This window comes from Amblyomma mixtum, chromosome 7 (assembly GCF_055824585.1).
Source record: "Amblyomma mixtum isolate Tamu chromosome 7, ASM5582458v1, whole genome shotgun sequence".
Classification (NCBI taxonomy): domain Eukaryota; kingdom Metazoa; phylum Arthropoda; class Arachnida; order Ixodida; family Ixodidae; genus Amblyomma; species Amblyomma mixtum.
Window position 1 is genome coordinate 115,154,779 of NC_143018.1, and position 15,183 is coordinate 115,169,961.

The 15,183-nt window shown below is 48.7% G+C and overlaps 1 non-coding gene across 1 annotated transcript; it reads left to right on the forward strand.

The window, feature by feature from the left end:
- The first annotated feature begins 6,176 nt into the window (after positions 1-6,176).
- TRNAT-GGU (transfer RNA threonine (anticodon GGU)) lies at positions 6,177-6,250 on the forward strand. The gene has a single exon. It is a non-coding gene; the product is annotated as a tRNA-Thr (tRNA).
- Positions 6,251-15,183: the final 8,933 nt, after the last annotated feature.

The window sequence follows — 15,183 nt, forward strand, 5'->3', positions numbered from 1 at the left end:
TTTCGGGGAAGGGGGCTGGGACAGGACAGACAAAGGGGATATGACAGGCAAAGAGGAGCCCTCGAGGAAGGAGCAAAGGCCGGGGTTTTTTGTTGCGACCGGACCCAGGAAAAGCAGGGAAGGCGGTTGCGAGAGGAAAGAAAAAAGCTTGGAAAAAAAACATGCAACACAGGTCACTCGTGTGCCGTTTCTACAGGTGTTTTTTGCTTTATTTTGTTCTCTCGAGCGCTGTACTTTTTCGCTAGCCCCAAGCATCGCCCTTTAGGGAACTCCCCAAGCGGCCGGCTCCGTTGAATTAAAGGGGTTGTGAAAAGATAATGAAGCTGCCCGGTTTTAATTTTTGCTGCTTCCATAAATATTAGACATGCTGATTCCGAAATATTTCGTCTCAATATTGAGTCTGCATTTAATAAAGCCCGTTCGAAATCGCTGCCTTTTTGCGTTCATGAAACGACCATGCGCCGCCGTCGGCCGGCACACGCACTACTCGACTACGTCATTTTAAGACCTTCAGAAACGTATAGAGATATCTTCAACTTTCGTTTGCCCTAAAATAATAGCTTTATGAAAAATTCAGAAAGTGAAACAAGGTTTTCCAATTATTTGCACGCGTAATTGCACTCTGTTAAACTGCAGCACGTGGTCATACATCAATCACTGACCTGGGACCAGTTTCGGTTTCGGTTCTGCTTCTCCATCCTGAGAGAGAGAGAGAGAGAGAGACTCTTTAATGAAGAGCAGAGAATTTAGCCGGCGCTTAAAAATCGCTGGCATGCTACTCTGCGTAGGGAGGGGAATTTGGGAGATAAAGACAGAAGGAGAGCAGAGTGGAAGAGGTAAAAAAAAACGAAGATAAAATGCGTCCTTGAAATGGGTACTAAGGATGCAATGGCGAGAATTGATGTAACCTATGGAGTGATGGAGTGCATAGTCCGTCAAATGGGCTGACGAAGTTCACTGCATGAAGAATGCATGAAGGTGACGTGCAAGTGAGTTTAAAGCTTATCAAGATGTCCAATGTCTTTTAAATATGTGAATAGAAATGTCATTGCAAGTCTCTGTTGCCTAAGGCAGGCTAAGGGACCTAAAACTTTGTCCATTGTAAGGGGCACTGAGCAGAGCTTTTGCATGCAATGTTCATAGTACGCACGCTCGTTGGCATATGCAGGGCACTCAAGCAAGATATGCTCCACAGTTTCTATCGCGGCACAGTTGTCACAGTGCGGACTGTCCATTTGTCTAAAACGGTATCGTAAGCCGTTTGTATATGCAGCAGTAAGACGAAGTCGATGATAAAGTGTTTCCAGATGTCGAGGAATTCTGGGTGAGAGTCTTGATCTAAGATGTGGGTCGATTGAGTGAAGAAATTGGTACTGATATGTCGGCAAACTCCAAAGCCGATACATTTCTTCGGAAGCAAAACTTTTGGCCACCTGGGACGCATCAGATTTCGTAAAAAAAGTTCTAATGTATCTCCGATGTTGGTGGCCCTTACGGGCCGCTTCATCTGCTTTTTCATCAGCCTGAATGCCACAGTGAGCAGGTACCCACTGAAATGTTATGCAGTGGCCTGCGGCAATAGCTAAATGATGTAGATATCCGATGTCCAGGGAAACTGGCTGGTGATTCGTTTTCTTCAGCAGGTTGGCCAGGATCTGAAGAGATGCTTTCGAATCGGTGAAGATAACCCAACGGTTGGCGGTTCGGCGCAGGATGTAAGAAACAGCTTCCTTAATGCCGTGAAGCTCAGCTGTCGTAGAGGATGTCCTCCGCTGCAGCCGGTAAGAAAGGGCATGGCCTATTGAGGGCACATAAAGGCCACATGAAGAGGTTTCTTTAGTAGTTGAACCATCGGTGAAGATATGGGTGTGCTGCCTATATTCCTCCGTTAAGTAGGCGAGAGTAGTTTGCAGAAGAGCTGCCTGTGGCATGCGGCTCTTTGCATTCACACCTGGAACAAACTTCTTCACCTTTAGAGGAGAGAGTGTCCATGGAGGAAAGGTCAGAGGTAGTAGTTTCTGTGGCTGATTAATAGTATGGATGGGCAGGAGCTGCACTGCCTGGCCAAAGCTAGAGTTGCTGTGAGTTAGGTGGACACGGTGCAGGAAGTGCTTCTTCCCTTGAAGAACATGGCGGAGATGGGTACGCATAGTTTCCTGGGCGGCAATCACCTCTAGTGGGAGACATCCTGCCTCCGCTACTGTTCCTGATGCAGAGGAACCCTTTGGGAGGCCAAGGCATATTCGCAGGCAGTTGTTCCGTGCGGCAACGAGAGACTTATTGCTTGATGTAGATAATCTTTGAAACACTGGTAGACAGTAGCGCAAGGTTCATTCAACGTAGGCTTTTTCAAGCAGAAGCATTGATCGGCAGTTGCTACCCCACCTTGTTCCCGCCATGAACCTAAACACTTGCGATGCTGCAGTGATCCTCTCGCGGAGTTTTTTGATCTGAGGTGTCCATGACAGATTATAGTCGATTACAACACCCAGGAATCGCTGAGATTGTACATATGGTAGCGATCGTCCGCCTAGGAGCAGCGGATATCGGGTCATCGTTTTTCTGCTTGGCTTCAGTATCAGCGGCTCGACATAGCCTTGCTTACGTGAACCTATCTAGGTGGTGTTCCTTGACAGCGGTCATAGAGTTTCTTACTATTACGTAGAGGGAAAGCTGGCGGCGCTGCACTTCAGCCACCATGGACGCTCAAAGCATCATGGGGCGGTGAGCTACTTGTTGCGGCACAGTCGTAATTTTTCGGGAACATGGAGTGGCACTACTAAGATGTTTCATTCCGAAAACGCTGTTCGTGTGTGCGCAGACGACTTTCGCGCGAATGCAGTGTGTAAAAACCAGAGTAATGAAACCGCAACGACACCCAACGCCAATAAAAGGTTTCACTTTTCCAAAATGCCACTAAAACCTTTTGAAGTATTTAATCAACTATTTTTAAAAAAAAAACATATTTCCTTTTAAGAGCGCGCCTGTTGAGCACGAAATATTAGTTTTTATAATGTTCAATACTGGGCCAATAGGAGAGCTAGTAGTCTCTTATTTTGGGCAAACTTTGCACTTAAATGCTTTTCTGCTTGTTTGTTGCAATCATTAGACAAGATATTGAATGTTAGGACGTTTGTAGCTATCAAACAGCTTTATTTTTTATTATTTTTTGGCCAAAAGTTGCAGTTCCGCAACAAGTAGCTCACCGCCCATGATGCTTTGAGCGCCCATGGTGGCTGAAGTGGTCACGAGGGGCCTCTATGCAAGCTCCCATAGAGGGGTCGCCAGCTTTCCCTCTAGGTAATAGTAAGAAACTCTATGACAGCGGTGGTTTGAGTCAGAGAATCGAGCTGAGCAAGGTCAGCCCATCTCGACGACTCTCTGTTTACATGAACTCGATACGAACAAGTCAGCTATCGCGGCGCGCATCGGTTCCGCGCTTCTGTTCTTTGCTGCAGAAAAATGTATTCCAGAAGCGTGAAGAGGGTTAGGCATAATTTGCAGATGGGGCTGCGAGTCAACCCACCCCTTGCGATAGAGATGAAGACTCGAGTCCACGACCGGGTTCGGAGGTTCACGGTCGGGGCTCCCGCAGGCAGAGGTGTCGCGGGCTCTCAGCGTGACTGCTACTTGCCGGGCTCGCGACGTGCCGTTGCGAGCGGCGTAACAACGACTGACAGCAGCTCGCCGCCTGCGCCCAACCGATGACAATGACAGGCCGCACGCGACGCGTAGCACTGACAAAGGGCAGAATGCGAGCGTGCAGAGCGCCAGCGTCATAATGACTTGGGGGTGCGTTTCTCGGGGCCGGCCTGTCAGCCTGCATGCCGGCCGCCGGCGTCAGAAAAACACGCTAGTATTATTTGTTCACGATCATAACAAGGACTGGAATAGATGAATGCCAAAAATGAATCATTTTTGAGGATCGTTGGTTGATGCCAAGTTGCTGGCAGTATTTAATTCGGCGATACAAGCAAATTTCATCCCATGACCGCTTTATTTACTGCCTGGTCGCCGCTCGCATAGCTGGTATTTGCTAGCTCCACTGGCGTCGCGGAAATCGAGCATATCTTTATTTTATTATGGGACAGGTCCACAGTTAAAGGGGTGACGAGAGTAGTACCTTTTACAGCGCTGACCAGTTCCGAAGCTCCCTCAGCTGCGGTATCGTTAGTATCGATGCAAAACCAGGTAGGGTTAGCGACGACCAGGGCCGCCGGCAAGCCTCGCAGTTCATCGCCCGGCGCGTCTGCAGGCGGCGTCGTTGCCGAAAGCTCGGCATGCTGCCACTGCTCGAATATAACAGGCATCCTTTCTGATAGCATGGCTGTTTTGTCTTTTCTGGTGCGAATGTGAAATACACCGATCGAGTCTGCAGGCCGACCGGCAAACCTGGATCCCGTCCGCTGGCCTCATAAAAATGAGCTAAAGATTTTTCTTCACGTAAATAATAAACTGTGGGAGAAAGAAGTCTGGAAAATAGATCATTTTTGAGGATCGTTGAACAATGCCGAGTTGATGGTAGAAGCAGCAACTGTAATACGAGCAAATTTCTTGTCACAACCGCCGCTCAGCTGCCGCTGCCCAGCCGTACGGTCCGGTTCGCGCGCCTAGCGTCCGCTATACAGCTCCGCTGCCGAGCGCATCGCAACAATGACCATATTTTTTGTTGTGAGACGATGCTGTTGACAGTAAAGCGATGCCAAAAGCAGGCATTTTATTCTAAACCAGGCTACTTCCGAAGCGCTGTCCACCGCGGCTTCGATGCGAAACAGGCCTAGCGACGACCAGGGCAGCCAGAGAGCAGTGCAGTTCGTCGCCCGGCGCGCCCGCGTCCAGCGCCGTTGCCGAAAGCGTGCTACGTGGGCAGGCATGCTTTGTCGCCGCCCGAGTACAACCGGCAGTCTTTCTGATAACATCGCTATTTTGTCTTTTCTGGTGCGAACTTCAGTAGCCAAGCAGCGCGCAGGCGCTGGTGTGCGGTGGCAAAGTGTTACACCGGGTGTGGGCCGGGCATGAGTCTAGCGGCGCAAAGATGCTTGCCGCTCCGTGTCCCTGCTTGCAGTAGGCGGCAGTTCGCAAGCGGCGACTGGTGGGGCGCGCCGGCCAAGTTTTCGCACATGTGTCAGCTTGACTTTGACAGCTAGCAGACTCCATTCTGGGCAGACGACGGTGCCACATTCGAGTCAATATGCGTGCTATAACCTCGTTCAACTATGGCTAAACAGGCCTCCCTACGCCGCCATGTTGTGTTGACGACAGAAGCCTCTGATTAGCTTCTTAAAATGACGTTTGCTGTGAGTTGAGGGGGACGCGCGCTGGGAAACCGAAATTTAGTTTTCGCTATTCAATCAACCCACACGATGAAACGAACCAAGGTATACCATAGAATGAAGGGTCATAATTCCAAATACTCACGTCGTTTAAAATTTTCGCAAAACATTTCACGACCCCTTTAGCCTTTTCTTGTTCGTCGATAGAAATATTCTGGGCGATTTGTGATTAGTATCTCTTCCTGATAGGGTGAAGGGTGGGGCCGCTCGCGATGGCGCTTGGACAAGTTGCGTTATCAATGGGCGATCACTTCACGAAGAAGCGCAAAGAATATCTGCACGAAAACCAAGAATTTTCTGTCTTCATCGATGCGTCGCTAGACTGCTTGTAGCGGCCGATAAGAAAGCTGTTGCAATGAACGCGACAGTAACAAACCTTTTGGTCAAATGTTTTAGGGGAATCCCCCAAGGTGGAGTAAATTTGTAATAAGGGAGTAATTACTCATTGGCATACACCCAAGCGCAGCCATGCGGCTACAAAGGAAAGCTATACAGCTTTCTCAGAAACTTCGTAGTTAAAAAAAAATTCGTCCTGGTCTGGGATTTGAACGCGGGACCACCGCTTCACCGGAGCAGTCGCTCTACCAACTGAGCTAACCGGGACGGCAAGCTTATGGTAGGGCGAGAGCGAATTGATCAATAACTCAAAGTGGGAACAGGGTTAGTCAAATGTTTTAGGGGAATCCCCCAAGGTGGAGTAAATTTTTAATAAGGGAGTAATTACTCATTGGTATCCACCCAAGCGCAGCCGTACGGCTACAAAGGAAAGCTATACAGCTTTCTCAGAAACTTCCCACTTCGAGTTATTGATCAATTCACTCTCGCCCTACCATAAGCTTGCCGTCCCGGTTAGCTCAGTTGGTAGAGCGACTGCTCCGGTGAAGCGGAGGTCCCGGGTTCGAACCCCGGACCAGGACGAATTTTTCTTTAACTACGAAGTTTCTGAGAAAGCTGTATAGCTTTCCTTTGTAGCCGTATGGCTGCGCTTGGGTGGATGCCAATGAGTAATTACTCCCTTATTACAAATTTACTCCACCTTGGGGGATTCCCCTAAAACATTTGACGAACCCTGTCCCCACTTCGAGTTAATGATCAATTCGCTCTCGCCCTACCATAAGCTTGCCGTCCCGGTTAGCTCAGTTGGTAGAGCGACTGCTCCGGTGAAGCGGTGGTCCCTGGTTCAAACCCCGGACAGGACGAATTTTTCTTTAACTACGAAGTTTCTGAGAAAGCTGTATAGCTTTCCTTTGTAGCCGTGTGGCTGCACTTGGGTGGATGCCAATGAGTAATTACTTCCTTATTACTAACAAACCTTTTGCAGCCTTAGGTGCAGTCGCCAGTGGCTCGCTATGTTCATCAACCGGTCGTGTAGTCCATATGCCATATGTTGCATGGAGATGAAGAAAGCGCTTGTAGTGCTGGCGTAATTGAAGTGCACTGAAACAAGCAAGAAATCGTATGCTGGCAGCTTTCCCAGCGGCGACCGTAGAACACAAGAAAAAAAATGTAATGCGATAAACGGAAAAGAAGCATGAACAAGTCTCAGAAGCGGGTTGTTTTGTTATTACGACGTTCCAAGAGCAGCTCTTCATCAGAGTGAAACATACAAGGTCTTGCTATTTCGACACGCTTAACCCATTTAACTCTGATGTAGGATATGCAGGCAGGCTAAAAGTGAGAATGTCAACTCTTTACGCGTACAACTAATGTACGTGGGACTGTCGATAGGTTTTGCCCGGCAACTCGCGAATGGCGCATAACGTTTCTGCACTGCGATGCCCAGAGTAATCTGCGCAGGACTTACGAAGGCTGCTGTTGAATATATACTATGTTGGAAGAACAGCGCAAACTAAGACAGAGAACAAAGAACAAAAGGGGAGACACCACAGCGCTTGTAGTGTCCCCCCTCTTGTTCTGTGTTGTCTGTCTTAGTTTTCGCTGTTTTTGCAACATGAATTCACACCAAGTAGGCCAAATGTCTTCTTTGCTACAGTGAATATATACTAGCCATTTGCCCGCATGCACGGCATGTTTTGCAACTGCGCAGCTCAAGCTTAGCCCTTTTCTACCAGATGTGTAGGATACAGGCGGGAAGATATTGGAATCGCAAATGTGTACATGCCTAGCCCATGTATTTTCTATGTAGGACCCCTGTAGGCTACATTCAGGAATACTGGTGTTAGCCCACACACAGCCCAATCGGCTCCATTAGGGCGCTGCACGGGCAGCCCCTGTTGGATGTGCCCGCACTTTGCCATCATGCAGCCCCATCTTTTATGCACACTAACTGCACGCAGCCCATGTTTATCCCTTTCATACACGATTTAGAATACAGGCGATGAAGACGTCGGAATGGCAAATGTCCCCATGCCCAGCACACACAGGACCGTCGCCAGTGTTGCTCAGACAGCCCAAACTGCATGCCTGAAACGCTTCGCTACTGTGAAGCCTAATGTTTAGCCCCTCTATTTCCTACGCGGGACCCATGTAGGCTGAAGGCGGAAATACTAGCGCTTTGCCCACACAAAACCACTGCGGCTCGCTCACAGTGATGTGCGGGCAGCCCCTTTTGGGGTTACCCGCACTTCAGCATAATAGAGCCCGCATCTTAGCCCGCATGTATATGCGGTGGGACCTAGGTAGGCTGCCCACTCTGCTGAGCCCATGCCTAGCCGACGAAGGTCCCTTTCAGGCACGAAGTGGTCAGCTCAAGCGTTTTGTGCCAGCACTGCACCCACGGGGGCCCATGTGGGTTTAATGCGGGCAGCCGCCAGTCCTCATTGCCCATGGCGAACCCGCATGGGCCCGCCACCTTGTGCTACTGGGGAGAGCTTTGGATTAAGCGGTTTTGCTTTCAGGATATTCAGCAACTGTACAATATCGCCATGTCTCGATAGAGTCGTGGTGGAGCAGCGCAAAGGACGGGACACAAGAAACAAGGAAGGACGTACACAGCGCCTGTGTACGTCCTTCCTTGTTTCTTGTGTCCCGTCCTTTGCGCTGCTCCACCACGATGCAACAGCACCAACTAGCCCAGCAACTTGCTCTTCTGAACTCGATAGAGTGCCGCTTGGTGGTAAAAATTTAAAGAATGCACAAATAGTGATGCGCTCATACACAGACCTGTCATCTCTGAAATCATCTACGTTCTGGATGATCCTGATTGCACATAAACATTCATGGTCAAATTGTGCTGTCTCTCATGTAAATTTGACGAAATATGTGTGGTATCGTATCGGATAGTTTGCCTTGCTTTTCACGAAATCGAACGAATCTTGATGTTTTCTTGCTGCTGCCATCCAGCAAGACTCTCAGATTAGCTTGAAGAGCTTCACTTGCATAGATTTCAATGCATCGATTCCACAGCTGGGAAGCCAGCCAATAACTTCACAAGATGCTGGCTGATTGGAAAGCACTAGAATTCCATTCGTGCATTGTACGTGCGTTCTCTCTTTCAACGGATTACGGTATCTGAACACATCAAGCTCGTGGTGTTGACTTTTGACTACATATAGATATTACGTTGCATCACTCCGGTGCGTAGAAGCGGAGAGGTTTTTCTAGTGGACGGCCTAGAACGAGACCGGGCCAGTTGGATGCACTACGTGAATTCTGCACCCAGCCGGCAGGAGCAGAACCTGGTGGCCTTTCTGAAAGCCGATGAAATCTGCTACCGGACACGGAGTTCCATTATTGCCGGCGAGGAGCAACAATACAGCATTCGCCAATGGGCTACTCGGGAAGCGGCGTGGCCCAGGGGTGGTGACAGTGGGTAAAGAAGAAGCCTATCCCACAGTCCTCAGCAGCCATACCATAGTGGTAGCCTGGTGGTTTGAGCGTGCGCTTCGCATGGGGTAGGTGCGAGGTTCGATACCCGCTGCCATCAGGTGTCCACCGGTCACACAGTGGATGCAAGCTTTCCGCTGCCCTGGTATTGGGCATCTTTCGGACGCAGTGCTTGGGAAATTGGTCCTTGGTACCCCCCACCCTCCCCTTGAGCAGTTGAAAACACAGTTGCGCCATTGCACTGTTTGGCCACAGATGCGCTTGCGCCAGAAAAATGCCTAATCATCCTCAGCAGCTGCCCGATAACACTGTAATGCCCTGCAGTCGGATTGCATTCTACTCAAATTGTACAGGCGTTAGTAATTTTCATTTCATCTCATAAAAGAGTATCAAATCTCCCCTGAAGCGTTGCCCTCGGAAAAATCACAGTAAGGTATTACAACCTATTATTACACGTACTGATGTCTATCGCTACTCCTTTTTTCCCGATGCTGTAGAAATTTGGAATCAACTACCAAGTGACGTTGTGGACCAAACAGATGTAGACAAATTTGTGATAGGTGTGAACGCGTTCCTGGAAGATTGCTGTGCAAATCTGTAATTCTGTGCATTTGAGTGTTTCTTTTTTTAGCGAAGAGAATTGCACTTGTGTCTGTATATGTTTCCCTCCCTGTAATGACCCTCATGCAGAGGGTTAACAGTATGAATAAATAAAAATAAATAAATAAAATCTTCACAGTATTAGTGTAGCCCATTATCTAATGTACTTCTTTAACCAAGGCCTTGGTGCCTGCCTCCAGAATTGCTGAAAATATTTTGTGAGATTGCTTACTTGAAAAGGTAACTTCTTTGTTACACCACCTAAATGTTTACGGGGCCTGATGCAGTTGCACTACGATCTCGATAAAAATTTGTCTCGAAATTCGTATCAGCCATAATCATATCATTGAAGTTCTGCTATGTTTTAAATTTTGTTATTGGTTTATTTTATAGTCGAATGAGTTTGAATGGCACAGACCAAACATTGTTTATATCTAGGGTTGTCTTTAATGAGCCAAATTTGCTAATTGTAATCAATCAGCATTCAGTGCACGTTAAACAACCTCAGGTGGTTGGAATTTCCGGAGCCCTTATCAATGGCCTTCCTCTTAGCCTTAGTCGCTTTGAGACGTTAAACCCCCTTAAACCATAAACTATCATGCTTTCGCAATAAATCTACTCAGTAGAATCTCGTTGATACGAATCCCGCAGGGTAGCAAAAATATTCGTATCATCCATGAATGAAATTTATGCATGGGAATTGCATTCACGCTGATCTGTTTACGGCTGAAAGAATTTTTCGTCAGCCGCGGGGCCTCAACTCACTACTCGTGAAGCGTGTAGTGCTACTGGCGGTGGCGGCATCGTCGAAGTACCTACATGCCTTGCACCCGTGCTTGCTTGTGACGTCAGTAGCGTGCGGGCCTGCTGCAGCCGCTCACTGATCGCGGCACGTTCCTCACAACTAGCAATCTTGGCGTCAGTGGTGTACGGGCAGCGCTTACATCTCGAAGGTGCACTCGCGGCTCTCGCATTCGTATCACCCGTAATGGCACGGGAAAATATTCAGAACATCCGAACCTTTGCACATTGTACACAGTACATTCTGGCTGGGGAATTTTACAAATTTATATCAACTGTGTTAGTATCGTCGAGATTGTACTGTATGTGTTTACCTGTGTGCATTTTAGGCAAGCAGGAACAACTGCCTCAAGTTCGTGTCCTACCTCATGTTTTCCTTTTCTGGTAATGACAGGGTCATGAAAGGAAGCCAACAGTGTGACAGTGAGCATGCAATAGTTCAGTTGAGGAAGACCGAGCCCCTTGAACGCATGTTGTATGCATACTACAAGAAGTTCTAGCTTTTTGAAACGACAGATGGTTGGTTGCTTAGTTTGTGTCGGATTTAACGTCTGAAAGTGACTCAGGCTATGAGGGACACTAGTAAAGGGCTCTGGAAATTTCCACCATCCGGGGTTCGTAACATGCACTGACATCGCACAGAACACAGGCCTCTAGAATTGTTTTGCTTCATGTCCTGAAGTATCCGTGCAAAACGCTTGTGCAAATTTTTGTTGATGAGGATTCCGCATTGTCTGCTGAATTGGTGCTTTCCAGGCTCAAGCTGCATATTAAGGCGAAAGCCCTTAACGCCTCATCGTTGTCGACAGAAGACTGTCACCAGATGTGCCACGCTTTTCGGTTAGTCAAAATGATTATGACCGCTGAGTTCGCGGATGCGAAGTAATCAGGTCACCCACGGATGCCTGACGCCCCCTTTAGGAGCAGACAACTAATAAAAAATAGTTGTACGCTCCGACAGGGGGCGTCAGGCATCCGTGGGTCACCATATCACATACCTCATTACTGCGAACAGAGCCATGGATACACCGAACTCATCGAAGCAGAGTGAGAGTCGTGCTAAAGAAGCAGTCTGCTGCTTGTCGACAAGCCCCCTAGCCGGACGGACGGACGGACGGACGGATGGATGGATGGGTGGACGGGTGGAGGATGGACGGATGGACGGATGGACGGATGGACGGATGGACGGATGGATGGATGGATGGATGGATGGATGGATGGATGGATGGATGGATGGATGGATGGATGGATGGATGGATGGGTGGGTGGATGGGTGGATGGGTGGATGGGTGGATGGGTGGGTGGGTGGATGGATGGATGGATGGGTGGATGGATGGATGGATGGATGGATGGATGGATGGATGGATGGATGGATGGATGGATGGGTGGGTGGGTGGGTGGGTGGATGGATGGATGGATGGATGGATGGGTGGGTGGGTGGGTGGGTAGGTGGGTGGGTGGGTGGGTGGGTGGGTGGATGGATGGATGGATGGATGGATGGATGGATGGATGGATGGATGGATGGATGGATGGATGGATGGATGGATGGATGGATGGATGGATGGATGGATGGATGGATGGATGGATGGATGGATGGATGGATAGGAGCGCCCCCTTTGAAACGGGGTGGTGGCAGTTGCCACCATGCTCAGCTTTTCTTTCTTTATTATATTTTTACTGTGTTATCAATTCTCATTAAGATTCGCCATCATCTTTACCTACGGTTTCCTACAATTCTAACCTTATGCCACACCTGCTTTGCAGCCACCAATCCTCCAATCGCTTTTTGCCAACTTCCACTGCAGAGTTATTTACATAAACATTGTTATCTTTAAACCCTAGGGCCTCAGAAAGAGTGATTGTGCCTGCATCGACATCTGGATGGATACCATCACATTTGATTATGTGTGTTTCCACAGACCTACCACACACTGCACATGTGTCATGTTCTTCGTTAAATTTCTTTTTGTTGCTGCGCGTGCTTCGTGCAGTGCGCCACCTTTTTTTGTCAACAAATAGGACGCGCTGTCCATGCCTTCCAACGCTTATAGATACTTCTCGGACGCTCTGCGTCGTCAGGCGGGAAGCGCGGCCGTTGCTGCCACACCTGAACCTTTTCAGCGTGGTCCAGCGTTCGAGCAAGCGCCAAGTGAACGCCACACCAAGGGCGCTCCTTGCATGTGCTCGGGACTCACCCGCTATCCAGCCGAGTTCAAGCACGCGTTGTAGTGTTGCGTTCGAACCGCCCTGCCTTCCAGATCTTGAATGCAACAGCGGTTAGACAGTAGCCTTCGAGTGCGCGCGAAAGCAAGAAAACATCCGAACGCGGCGCCAAGGTCGGAAGAAGAAGCCGCGCTGTGGGCACCCTACCGTAATGACCTAGGGGAAATGTGCTGACAGCAGAATCTTTCACTCGTCCTACAAGATGCGACGCCGGTCCTGCGAACGACTTCATCGTGGCACCTGCACTCGGTGATGAAGTAAACCAAATATTGAGGCAAATGTCGGTGCCAAACCTATGGCTCGCGCAGCTCGCTCGCCGAAAGGCCACTGTAAAACCTCGATATATGCGGAAGTGTGGAGCCCAAGGAGAAGCCCGTACAAGGTCAGCGCATTAGGGCACCATGATTTGTAACAACATGCTTCCACGAACCGGCGTTTACTGATATGCAAGAACTGGTATAACCACGACTTGAGCCAGCGGCAGCGTTGCTCCCTCCATGCATTGTAGCACGGTAAATCGCTCACACACGCAGAGTTACGTGTTTAAACCAGAGGAAAACCTCACCGCTCATCGCCTGCAGTCTTCGCTTGCAGTGCAGTTGTCTTCGCTTGAGAGAAACGTAACGGGTTCTCCTCCTCCGTTGGACAATTAATGAGGTCGACGAGGTCTTTCAAAGTGGCGGCATAGCGTCGCGTTCACCGCTCTCGCTCTTCGCATGCTTGGCGTTGCTGTAGCAACGTCGAGGGTAGGTAATTACCTCCTCGCGTCCCTCCCTCCGTCTTTAGTGGTGAGGCAAGGGGGTGTCGGATTAGGGCGCCGGCCACGGTGGCCTCGTTTCGAGAGTTTAAACTGGTCTTAACGCGATAGCGTTAAGGGTCTCGTGTCACAGAAAAGCCGGTGTCGTCGGCGGCAGCGTTGGCTGTGAGTGAAAAATCTCAGAATCATTAATAAATGATCGCCTAATATATGTACCACCTAATATGTTATCGCCTAAAATATGTACTAGTGTCCAAATGTCCCGAAACATCAGATGCTGGTAACTACTCACCTATTTCGCTATAAGTACGTGTTGCAAGTTGCTCGAGCCCGTAGTAGCGCATCCTGTATCCAACCACCTTGAATGAGACAACTTTGTAAGATTTCAGAGCGGTTTCCCCAAAAACGTATCGAGAATAGCACAGCTGTTAGCCATAGTTCATGGTTTGTTGCTGGCCGTTGATAATCGCGAGCATGTGGGTGCTGGTTTCTTGGGTTTGTAACAGGCCTCCTATTTTAGACCCCGCTAATTCCTTATTGGTGAAATGAAAAAAATTGGGATTCTAGACATGCTTATCTGCTTGTTGCTGCCACGCCTACTAAATGGCAGACAGTTGAAAAATCTGAAGGAGTTTTGTATGATAATTAGCATGTTCTTTCCAGTTTACTGTAGGGTCAGTGCTGAGGCTGGTACTGTAAACTGTATATTTTGGGGTTTAACGCCCGAAAGCCACACATGGGCTATGAGGTACGCCGTAGTGGAGCGCTGTAAATTTGGAGAGGTCGTGTGCACACGGGCGTTTTGGTATTTCGCCAGCATTGAATTACGTCCACCGTGGCCGGGAGTGAACCCACGACCTTCAGATCAGAAGGTGAACGACAAAGCCACTGGGTCACCCCGGCGGGCCCCGCTGCTGTTTCTGATTTATGTCAAGGATACTGCTGAACATGTGTTGCCCTGAAACTTATCACCCACGACTGTGTTGTTTAACTCAGTCACTATAAAGCTTCTAACCAGCGATTACACAATACCAGCCTTTGTAAACTCCCGAAGCTGCGCGAACAAAGGGCGAAGCAAAGTACCTTTTCAATGATGATGCAAATGGCTTTTTACAGCCATAAGAAATTAAATACTTGTCCGCCTAGCATCAATCTGGAGAAGCAGCGCTTTTTCAACCAGCCCTATAATACGCACCTGCATTGTGTGATCCTACCATGTGAAACAGGCGGCGAATAATCAACGGCTTGCTTCAAAGTTATCTCATCTGATTACTGTAAATGGTCATCAGTGACTGACACGCTGCCGCAGCCAGAGCTGCAGCCGCTCCAGTTGTGCCTTCATATCGCCACGTTAAAGATATTGCACAAGTACACCACAACAAACCAGGGTTTCCGTGTGAATCATACTTATCGTCTACACCTGGCCGCTCACGAAGCGTGAACAATGCGAATGTGAAGCGGCAATATTTTGGAAATCTAAAAAAATTTCAACTGTTGTTTCTCTTACGCAATAGAAATATAGAGCCGCCTACCAGCTTTTAAAGTTGACTGCATTGACGCCAACATTTTCAAGCGTTCTTTGCTTCCTTACCTTTTTGTCTCCTTCCGCCTGGACAGTATGCTGCCTTCAAGAATTGAGAAATACGTAATAAAATTCTTGAAGTCTCATATTCCGCTGCGCCG